Source organism: Cajanus cajan, chromosome 7, assembly GCF_000230855.2.
Source record: "Cajanus cajan strain Asha chromosome 7, NIPB_CcT2T_4, whole genome shotgun sequence".
Taxonomy (NCBI): Eukaryota; Viridiplantae; Streptophyta; class Magnoliopsida; order Fabales; family Fabaceae; genus Cajanus; species Cajanus cajan.
Genome location: NC_138523.1, coordinates 41598164 through 41609357, shown reverse-complemented (window position 1 = coordinate 41609357; position 11194 = coordinate 41598164). Strand labels below are relative to the sequence as shown.

At 32.0% G+C, this 11194-nt stretch overlaps 1 long non-coding RNA gene across 1 annotated transcript; it reads right to left on the bottom strand.

The window, feature by feature from the left end:
* Window positions 1-3264: 3264 nt before the first annotated feature.
* LOC145949547 (uncharacterized) lies at window positions 3265-9035 on the bottom strand. Its single transcript, XR_014427836.1, has 3 exons — window positions 7357-9035; window positions 3988-6425; window positions 3265-3893 (listed from the first exon to the last, which is right to left on the bottom strand). It is a non-coding gene; the product is annotated as an uncharacterized LOC145949547 (long non-coding RNA).
* Between the last annotated feature and the right edge of the window lie 2159 nt (window positions 9036-11194).

Sequence of the window (11194 nt, the reverse complement as noted above, 5' to 3'; positions counted from 1 at the left end):
GTGCAGCCGCCCTTCACTGTGCAATTGCATAGTGAAATACTATTCATACATACGTATACGTAAATAGTAAAATACATATATATAAATAGTAAAATACGTATACATAAATAGTAAAAATACGTATACGTAAATAGTAAAATACATAAATAAAATACTTATTCACATAATAAATACATAAAAAAATATTTCTTTTCATTGAATAAAATTTGGGATGTTACAATTCTCCCCTCCTTTTAGAAATTTCGTCCCCGAAATTTTTGCAATGGTAAACTCTTCGCATTCTTACTTCTAATTCTTATGCAACATCACTACCTTGTTGATGTACAACTTTTATCAATTTCCTCAAAGGATTTTCTTAGGGAAAGATCTTGACGAATTTATCCACTTAAACACAAACAAAATCAATTTCTTAAGCGTCTTAGACAAATCTTCCACTAGGGTCTATCTATTCACCATCTTACTTCCAAAATGGAGCATCTAAGTGCTACAAGATTCTTAAAAACTTCTAGTATGCTAACCATAAATATACAATTGCTTTACTCCTCTCTTCATCTTAGGTCACAAAATATCTTCTTAAGATTTTGGTACATCTTAGTAGTTTCTGAATGGATACTAAAGATACTCTTATGACCTTCTTCTAGGATTGCTTTATTAAATTCTAGCACACTAGGAATGCACAACTTATCCTTAAATCTCAAAACTCCATCCACTCCAAATTTAAACTCCCTCTCCATATCTTGATTCAAGTTCTCTACTTCTCTTTCCATATTAGACCATCACGCTTCCCCTGCGCCACTCTGATACATTTTAGTAACTTCTAAATAAATGTTAAGAGTACTCTTATGTCCTTTCAAGTTTTATAACTAAACATCCAACTGTGTCCTTTCTAATCTCTTGCTTATTTGGGTCACTAATAAAGGATCTAACTCCTAGTTCCTCTAATCTCATCTATTAATCTGATAGTTACTTCCAACATAAATAATTCAATGCTACTAGGGTAATCTTACACATCAAGCATAAGTTTCTAAATTCTGCAATCAAATTCAATCCTTAAATCATCAAAATAATAATTTGGTTATCATTGTAATCCAGATATTTGCCACAACATCAACACCTAAGCATTAGATACACATATCAGATCACTAATTTTACTACTCTATCTACAACCAATTCAAACTCTTCTATGATCAATTCTAAAGATCAGGTACCTAAGCATAATGTACACTCGGTATCCATATCAGTTCTCTAGTTTCACCATTTCATCTTCACCCAAGTCATAATCATATCCATCACCTTAACCTATAGCCTTATAACTTGTTACCAAAATAAATCAACTAATTATGCTCCTATAATTTTCTTCAACAATCCATTCGTTGTTCATACTTAATCTCACAATACTAGAAGTAACCTTATAATCCAAACTTAAATTTCTAATTTGAGCCAAAAAGATTCTGCTCTAGTTCCGGTTCCGGTTTAAGGAGAAAGAGAGGAGATTCTGCCCAAATTCCTATTTACCCAGGTAAGGGGGGAGTGGGAAACCTCGCTTGGGGGTGTGGGAATAATTGTTAAATAGTTTGTTTGTTGGATTGGCTCCCAATCCCTTGCCTGTTGTTTATTTCTTTGAATATGTATTATTGATGTGTTTTGTTTTATATCTTATTTATTTACATATTAGAATCTGTTATTTGAATGGAAGGCTAAGCCTCCTAAGTATTTATAAATTTGTAATCTATTATTTAAATGGAAGGCTGAGCCTCCTTATTATCTTATATTACCTTTTAAGCTTCCTACTTTACTTAAAAGATCTTAATATATTATTATTGAAAAATATGATACCTAAGCAACCTCTGGACTGTTGGATTGTTGGACTGTTGGACTATTGGACTGTTTGGACTGTTGGACTGTTTGGACTGTTGGACTATTGGACTATTAAATTGGATTATTGAAATAATTCTTAATTATGAAATATGAATATGATATGTGTAACATGCTAAAGGTTGAGTCTGTGAATGTATGACATGCATCATATGCACATATTACTCCAGGTGTGCCGCTGAGGCCGCATACCCACGACTAACAAGGTGTACCTTTGGGTCACCCACGATATGCTAACGAGGTGTATGAACACCAATGATAGGTGTACCTTAGGGTCACCGACAATTGTATAGGTGTGCCTTCGGGTCACCAGTGATGAATTCTGCAACTTCCGTATGGCGCCACATGCATACATTAGTGAGTCAAGTCAAGAAAATCATTATACATAAGCATATATGTGAGATTGATTATATATGTGAATTATATTGCGTGTGTGTGTGCTATTTAACTTTTATTTCTATATCTGCAACTGAGTGAGAAGTTTCTCACTCCCGCCAGAAACAAATCCGTGAGGGCTGCGGCCAAAGCGGACAATATCTACATGCGGGTTCTTGGGCTGTTACATTGGTATCAGAGCCGGTTCCCGGGCCGGTGTGCCAGCGAGGGCGCTGGACTCCCTTGAGGGGGGGTGGATATAGTCCCACATCGGTTAGGAAGGAGAACGAAGCATGCCATATATATGGGTGTGGACACCTTCCTTGTGTAGACGCGTTTTGGGGTGGCATGCGTGCCATTGCCAGAAACAAATCCGTGAGGGCTGCGGCCAAAGCGGACAATATCTACATGCGGGTTCTTGGGCTGTTACATATATAGTCCCACATCGGTTAGGAAGGCGAACGAAGCATGCCATATATATGGGTGTGGATACCTTCCTTGTGAGGAGGCCCTTAGGGATGCCATGAGGGCATTGCCTAGGACAAAATCCGTGAGGGCTGCGGCCAAAGCGGACAATATCTACATGCGGGTTCTTGGGCTGTTACATTGGTATCAGAGCCGGTTCCCGGGCCGGTGTGCCAGCGAGGGCGCTGGACTCCCTTGAGGGGGGGTGGATATAGTCCCACATCGGTTAGGAAGGAGAACGAAGCATGCCATATATATGGGTGTGGACACCTTCCTTGTGTAGACGCGTTTTGGGGTGGCATGCGTGCCATTGCCAGAAACAAATCCGTGAGGGCTGCGGCCAAAGCGGACAATATCTACATGCGGGTTCTTGGGCTGTTACATTGGTATCAGAGCCGGTTCCCGGGCCGGTGTGCCAGCGAGGGCGCTGGACTCCCTTGAGGGGGGGTGGATATAGTCCCACATCGGTTAGGAAGGAGAACGAAGCATGCCATAATACGTATTTATGAATAGTAATTTTATGTATACATAAATAGTAAAATACGTATACGTAAATAGTAAAATACATAAATAAAATACTTATTCACATAATAAATACATAAAAAAAATATTTCTTTTCATTAAATAAAATTTGGGATGTTACAATTCTCCCCTCCTTTTAGAAATTTCGTCCCCGAAATTTTTGCAATGGTAAACTCTTTGCATTCTTACTTCTAATTCTTATGCAACATCACTACCTTGTTGATGTACAACTTATCCTTAAATCTCAAAACTCCATCCACTCCAAATTTAAACTCACTCTCCATACCTTGATTCAAGTTCTTTACTTTGCTTTCCATATTAGACCATCACGCTTCCCTTGCGCCACTCTGATACATTTTAGTAACTCCTAAATAAATGTTAAGAGTACTCTTATGTCCTTTCAAGTTTTATAACTAAACATCCAAATGTGTCCTTTCTAATCTCTTGCTTATTTGGGTCACTAATAAAGGATCTAACTCCTAGTTCCTCTAATCTCATCTATTAGTTACTTCCAACATAAATAATTCAATGCTACTATGGTAATCTTACACATCAAGCATAAGTTTCTAAATTCTGCAATTAAATTCAATCCTTAAATCATCAAAATAATAATTTGGTTATCATTGTAATCCAGATATTTGCCACAACATCAACACCTAAGCATTAGATACACATATCAGATCACTAATTTTACTACTCTATCTACAACCAATTCAAACTCTTCTATGATCAATTCTAAAGATCAGGTACCTAAGCATAATGTACACTCGGTATCCATATCAGTTCCCAAGTTTCACCATTTCATCTTCACCCAAGTCATAATCATATCCATCACCTTAACCTATAGCCTTATAACTTGTTACCAAAATAAATCAACTAATTATGCTCCTATAATTTTCTTCAACAATCCATTCGCTATTCATACTTAATCTCACAATACTAGAAGTAACCTTATAATCCAAACTTAAATTTCTAATTTAAGCCAAAAAGATTCATTTCTCTAATCATAATGAAATATAAAGATTTCCTCAAAACATCAATCACCACAATGGCTTTAACCAAATAATAAGATCAAAATTTTACTCCTTAAGAAATTTGAACTATTTCTTTTATCTCGTATTCAACCCCTTTGGTCAAAATATATTTAAGGTTCTTATGATCACTAAATACCTCAACCATAGAATCATATAGTTAGTGTCTCCAAATCTTTATATAAATGACAAAGTCGCTAACAAGGTTATGGGTAAGGTAATTTCTCTCATGAATTTTCAATTTCTTAGAAACATAAGCTACTATCTTTTCTTCTTGCCACAATATTCTTCCTAAACCTATTTTCAGAGACATATTTATATATTACAATAATCTTACTAAAATCTAGTAATATTAACACTAGTCAATCTTTCCTTAAGAGTTTGAAAACTACTTCCTCAATTATTATCCCATACTAATGTAACTCCTTTCTAGTCAATTCAGTCAAAGGTAATAGTAAGTAATTCAAAGAAGTAAGCAACGAAATGATTTGGGTAGTTAAAAATATACACAGGTTCAAGAATTCCTGATATAGATTATCCTTACGGTTGATTCTAAGGGTAGGCAAGAAACAACCTAGTGAACTGAAACATCTTAATAACCAAAGAAACGAAGGCAAAAGCAATTTTTATAGTAAGAGCAGTTTAAACCATGAACAGCTGTTAAAAAAAATTACTCACGGAATTTTCATATAAACTATCAAACAAGACTCCTGATTTTACTAATTGACTCAAGTATTTCTCACTTAAGCACAACTTAAGTAGATCTTCCTCCGCAAGAAATTTCATGGTCTAAAATACTCACCTCATACAATCCAAATTCATACTTAGACAATCTAGTTTAAATCTATTTTTTATGCCTAACAACTCAAAATATCATGATAGCATATATCTACCTGACAAACCGAGTTGTATTCATCCAAGTGATTTCAAACCTATCTCAAACGAAAGTTAAGTGAATAAGCTACAACTCTTTATGAAGACATAAGATTTCCAAGAGATCATCTCTTTAGTTAAAGATTCAAATATCACCACTAATAAATTCAGTGCTTACTAAATTTCTAATCACCAAGGCAGTCATAACTTGAAGTTCTAGATTTTTGTTTCATCTTATCCTAGTTCTATTGAAAAGATAATATCTAAAGCCATATTCTTCATAAAGACCTCAAAATATAAATTTTGTCGATATAATACTCATACTATCATAACAAACTATAATGAAAATATTTTCGACACCAAATAGCAATAATGTATCAATATATCTAATGCCACAAAATACCTCAACTTTTTCCAAATTCACTACTTAATTTCTCATTCAAGTCTCTCCTTACTTTTCTCAATCAAAACAACTCACATGCTACCTAAACCATAAATAATTAACATACCAATAATAACACTTAAGGGAATTAACATCATTTCGATCTCTCACCAAAGAGACAACCACCTTTAGATTCAACCTGCTACAACTATAGATGTCAGAAACTTCACCAATCATAAACTCTTAGTACACTCAATATATCACCTCCCATCCAAGGTTCTAATAATTCGAGTTGGCTAACACTATCATGATTATCATTCCTCTGATTACAAACTAACTTAACAATCTCAAACTCAACAATATCAACACAGGACGAACATCATCATCATAGTACACAACAAACAAGACATAGTCAGAGTACACAACAGAGTCATGATAAGCACATAACACACACGGTTGATAAAATCGACTTGCTCTGATACCACTAAATGTGACACCCTCTACCCCAACATAAATACAATAGATATAAACCATCTATATATAAATTCTTTCTTAGTCTAATATAAAATAATTATCTCAAGTATCATTGGGTAAAAGATGCACATTCATAATTTTCAACTGTAAGTATCAAATTGTCAAGAAATAATAAAATAAAGATTATAGATTAATCCCAGTAAAGGTGGCAGAGCCTCCTAGTTAGGAATTAACTTATAATCTTTTAGTAAAATTATAATATGACAAAAATACACACTTTCAACATAAATAACATAAAATTTACAAAAGAAAAAATAATAATAATTTAACAATAAGTCTAGCTAATCCCGATGTCACATCCTATCAGAGCGAAACCCAAACAGAAGCCTAAGCTTCACCACCAACATCCTCAGCCTCATGCTAATTATCTGCATCATAATTTAAATATACACAAAAATGACAAGGGAGTGAGAAACTTCTCACTCAGTTGCAGATATAGAAATAAAAGTTAAATAGCACACACACACGCAATATAATTCACATATATAATCAATCTCACATATATGCTTATGTATAATGATTTTCTTGACTTGACTCACTATTGTATGCATGTGGCGCCATACGGAAGTTTCAGAATTTATCACTGGTGACCCAAAGGTACACCTATCACTGGTGTTCATACACCTCGTTAGCATGTTACATCACTGGTGTCCCGAAGGCACACCTATCACTGGTGTTCATACACCTCGTTAGCATATCGTGGGTGACTCAAAGGTACACCTTGTTAGTCGTGGGTATGCGGCCTCAGCGGCACACCTGGAGTAATATGTGCATATGATGCATGTCATACATTCACAGACTCAACCTTTAGCATGTTACACATATTATATTCATATTTCATAATTAAGAATTATTTCAATAATCCAATTTAATAGTCCAATAGTCCAACAGTCCAAACAGTCCAACAGTCCAAACAGTCCAACAGTCCAACAGTCCAACAATCCAACAGTCCAACAATCCAACAGTCCAGAGGTTGCTTAGGTATCATATTTTTCAATAATAATATATTAAGATCTTTTAAGTAAAGTAGGAAGCTTAAAAGGTAATATAAGATAATAAGGAGGCTCAGCCTTCCATTTAAATAATAGATGACAAATTTATAAATACTTAGGAGGCTTAGCCTTCCATTCAAATAATAGATTCTAATATGTAAATAAATAAGATATAAAACAAAACACATCAATAATACATATTCAAAGCAATAAACAACAGGTAAGGGATCGGGAGCCAATCCAACAAACAGACTATTTAACAATTATTTCTACACCCCCAAGCAAGGTTTCCCACTCCCCCCCTTACCTGGGTTTACAGAAATTTGGGCAGAATCTCCTCCTCTCTATCTTTCCTTAAAAGGAATCGGAATTAGGGCAGAACCTCTTCCTCTTTCTCCTTAAACAAGGTACTAGAGCAGAACCTCCTTTTCTTTCTCCTTCTCTCTCTCTTACTTTCTCTCTCTATTTCTCCAGAATTTCCTTCTCTCTAGAATTCTAAATTTTCAAAACCTTAGGCCCCTATTTATAGAATTTTTGAAGTTACTATGCACTATGCACTATTCATTAAAATAATATTATAAATTACTATGCACTATGCACTATTCATTATTATATTCAAATTAATTAAAATTTTGAAACGGAAAGAATCCGCAGCTCACGTTTCAGCCGCCCCTTCACTGTGCAATTGCATAGTAAAATACTATTCATTAAAATAATAATATAATTACTATTCATGAATAGTAAAATACTATTCATCCAAATAATTTGAGTTTTGCGTAAGCGCTTACGTTTTTTCAAAATTACTATTCATAAATACGTATTCGTAAATAGTAAAATACGTATACATAAATAGTAAAAATATGTATACATAAATAGTAAAATACGTATACGTAAATAGTAAAATACATAAATAAAATACTTATTCACATAATAAATACATAAAAAAAATATTTCTTTTCATTAAATAAAATTTGGGATGTTACAATTCAGCCCAAGCAACCCGCATGAGGATATTGTCCGCTTTGGCCCACGGCCGCACGGTTTTGCTCTTGGCGATGACACGCATGCCACCCCAAAAGGCCTCCTCACAAGGAAGGTGTCCACACCCATATATATGGCATGCTTCGTTCCCCTTCCTAACCGATGTGGGACTATATCTGGCCATGTGGGGTCGCTGCGCTACTCTGATGGGTTGGCAGGACTTGCCTTGGAGGAGGCCCTTAGGGATGCCATGAGGGCATTGCCTAGGACAAAACCCTGAGGCCTGAGGGCAAAGGGGACAATATCTACATGCGGGTTGCTTGGGCTGTTACAACAGTGATCATCTACACCTTGAAGGAGCCTAGAAAGAAGAAGGAAAACTTCAGGATTTAACAGTGATCATCTCTAAGATTCTTATGAAGCTTAATTATTAAAATAAACCCTATATACTTCCATTTCTAGGGTATGGATCTTTGTCTAGAGAAACTCTCTAAACACCCAAAACACTTTAGAAGTTCCTTAACTTTTAGAGTCCTTAAAAAACAATTACAAGACAACATACACCACATAATTATTGATAAACAAAATAATAAGGAAAACCTACAATGTTACAATTCTTCTCGACAAATAAAAATTTTCGTCTTTGGAAATAAACCTACTTGAGAACAGAAATGGACATTGATCTCTAAACTACTCCTCAACCTTCCAAGTCGCTTTATAAGTAACTATATCCCAAAGAACTTTTACCAAATTGATGGACTTAATTATCCCTCAGTTCCTTTAGCTTGTGATCAATTACAACAACTTACCTCTTTTCATAGGTTAGATTTTCTTTAATCTGCATATCATCCATCTCTACCACGTTTTAAAAGGACTAAACTAATTCGAATGAAAAAAATAAAAAAATAAAAAAAAACATTTTAATAGATAAAAGATTAAAATAAATCTTAAAAATACAAAATAACTAAAAGTATATTTTATTCATAATACTATGAGTCTATGACGGAAAAGAATAAGATTATCTACAATTTTATAAGAATGAAGTAGATAAAATTTTTGTATGATTGGTGAGATTAGAAAACTGCACTCTTGCGTTTTAAATTTGAAAATTTAATTGTTAAATAATTTTAGAATTAGTGAGATTAGAAAATTGCATTCTTGTGTTTCAGATTTGGGAATTTAATTGTGTTAAATAATTTTAGAGTTTGTTTAAATATAAATTTTTAAAAAATTAAGATTTTTTTACAAAAAATAACGATTTTTTTTTATATATAGAAAACTTTCCAAAAAATTATAATTTATATACAAACAAATTCCTACCTAATTTGAAATAAGGTTGTTTCTAATGGAACGTATACGTGGACTGTAAGAAAATAAAATAAAAATCTTAAAACTGTACGGTACAGTTGTTTCAACAGGGGGAAATCATTTTTTTTTTGCGATGAATCGAATTATTTCACTTTTCTATATTTTTTTTACACCATTCATTTTTCTATTTCTGAAGACTTTAAATGTTGATAAAAAAAAGGGTAGGAGGAGGAAAGGATTAGAATTTTGAAGGTTCCTTTGTTTGCTTGCTTTCTAATTTCCTTTTACATTTTCTATTTAATTTAATATTGGAATAAATTTATATGTTAAATTAATTTAACAAATTTTAAATATTTTTTTTTTCTTTTATTGAAAAAGTGAAAGAATTAACTTTTTTTTTTTATGAAAAACAAATAAGGACTAAGTATTGAGATACTGTTCTCCAAAAAAAAAATTCATTATGCTAGCTCTAGTAAAAAAAGGTTAATATTCAAAGTTGATGCTGATTAAAAAAAAATGAAACATTGCTTTTAATTAAAAAAAAATATCAAGAATACTTTAAGGATTATATCTAACATTTATCCCCATTTTTATTCTCTTTACAGAAATATCTAACGTGATAGAATTTGGATCTTGCATTTTTTATTTATTCCAATGATGGCATGAGAGGTGAGCATCGATCATTGTATTCAATTTATTAAAAATATAATTGTTTTAAATTTGTTCAAATGTAGACTTTGTGATGTCAACTTTATTAAAATATCTTAGTTCTACAGTGATGATGTTTAATTAGTAGCTAAACTTTTTATTGAAAAAAAAAATGTTCAAAAGGTATGCACTTTCATCGCTCATAGTTTTATGTATGATATGAATATGAACAAGGCACATTTAAAAGTACCGGACGAAGAACATGGGGAAAAGAGGTGAAAGCAGTTTCGTTGATGTCTTGGTGATAAGAAAAGAATAATTTTATTTATACTTTTAAGGGAAAGTACCCCATGTTTCTATTAATAAAACTAGCAAATAGTTTCGATGGAGTGAACGATTATTTGGAGATCGTGAGAGATTTCAAAAGTGAAATTAAAATATAAAAGAGCGGCTAAAAATAAGTTTATAAAGCTAGAATAGTTTAATAATTGTCTAATAAAAAAATTATTCCTATTATTATATGTACTAGAAGAGAAAAAAAACATTTTGTGTTTCTCTATTTTTAAAACAAAAAAAAATAAATTATGGAGTAAATAGAGTTAAGTGGTTTGAGATGAAAAAATATTAAGAAATGAAGTGTGATTTAATTTTTTGAATTAAAAAAATAAAATATCCATATAAAAATGGATATTAAAATAGTTACTAAAAATAATATTTTCTTTATATATATATATATGATATAAATGTATAAATGATATCTCTTTCAATCTTTATAATGAGACATAAATTAGAAAGGAATAATGATATTTTTTTAATAATTTTTATAAAATATTAATTTTATTTTTCATCTTTTATTTTTATTAAAGATTACGAGAATATATATTTCTTATTTTTGAATAATAAAGAAATAATTTAATAAATAAATGTCCTCTCTTACTTCTTAGACTCTCCAATAGTCATATATAAATTTACTTTATATTATTGTCTAAGTTTTGATATGGAGTAGTAGGTTCTCCCTTTTATTAAAACTTAATTATAATTAAGAAAAATAAAATTGACGTATCATAATTTTATTTTATAAATTTAATAAAATCAACTCACATAATTACTTATATTAATATATGTAATTTAATTAAAATTATCTTATAATAACAACATCAAGGAAGAAATTTTCATAATAACATATTTACATTATACATATTTTATTA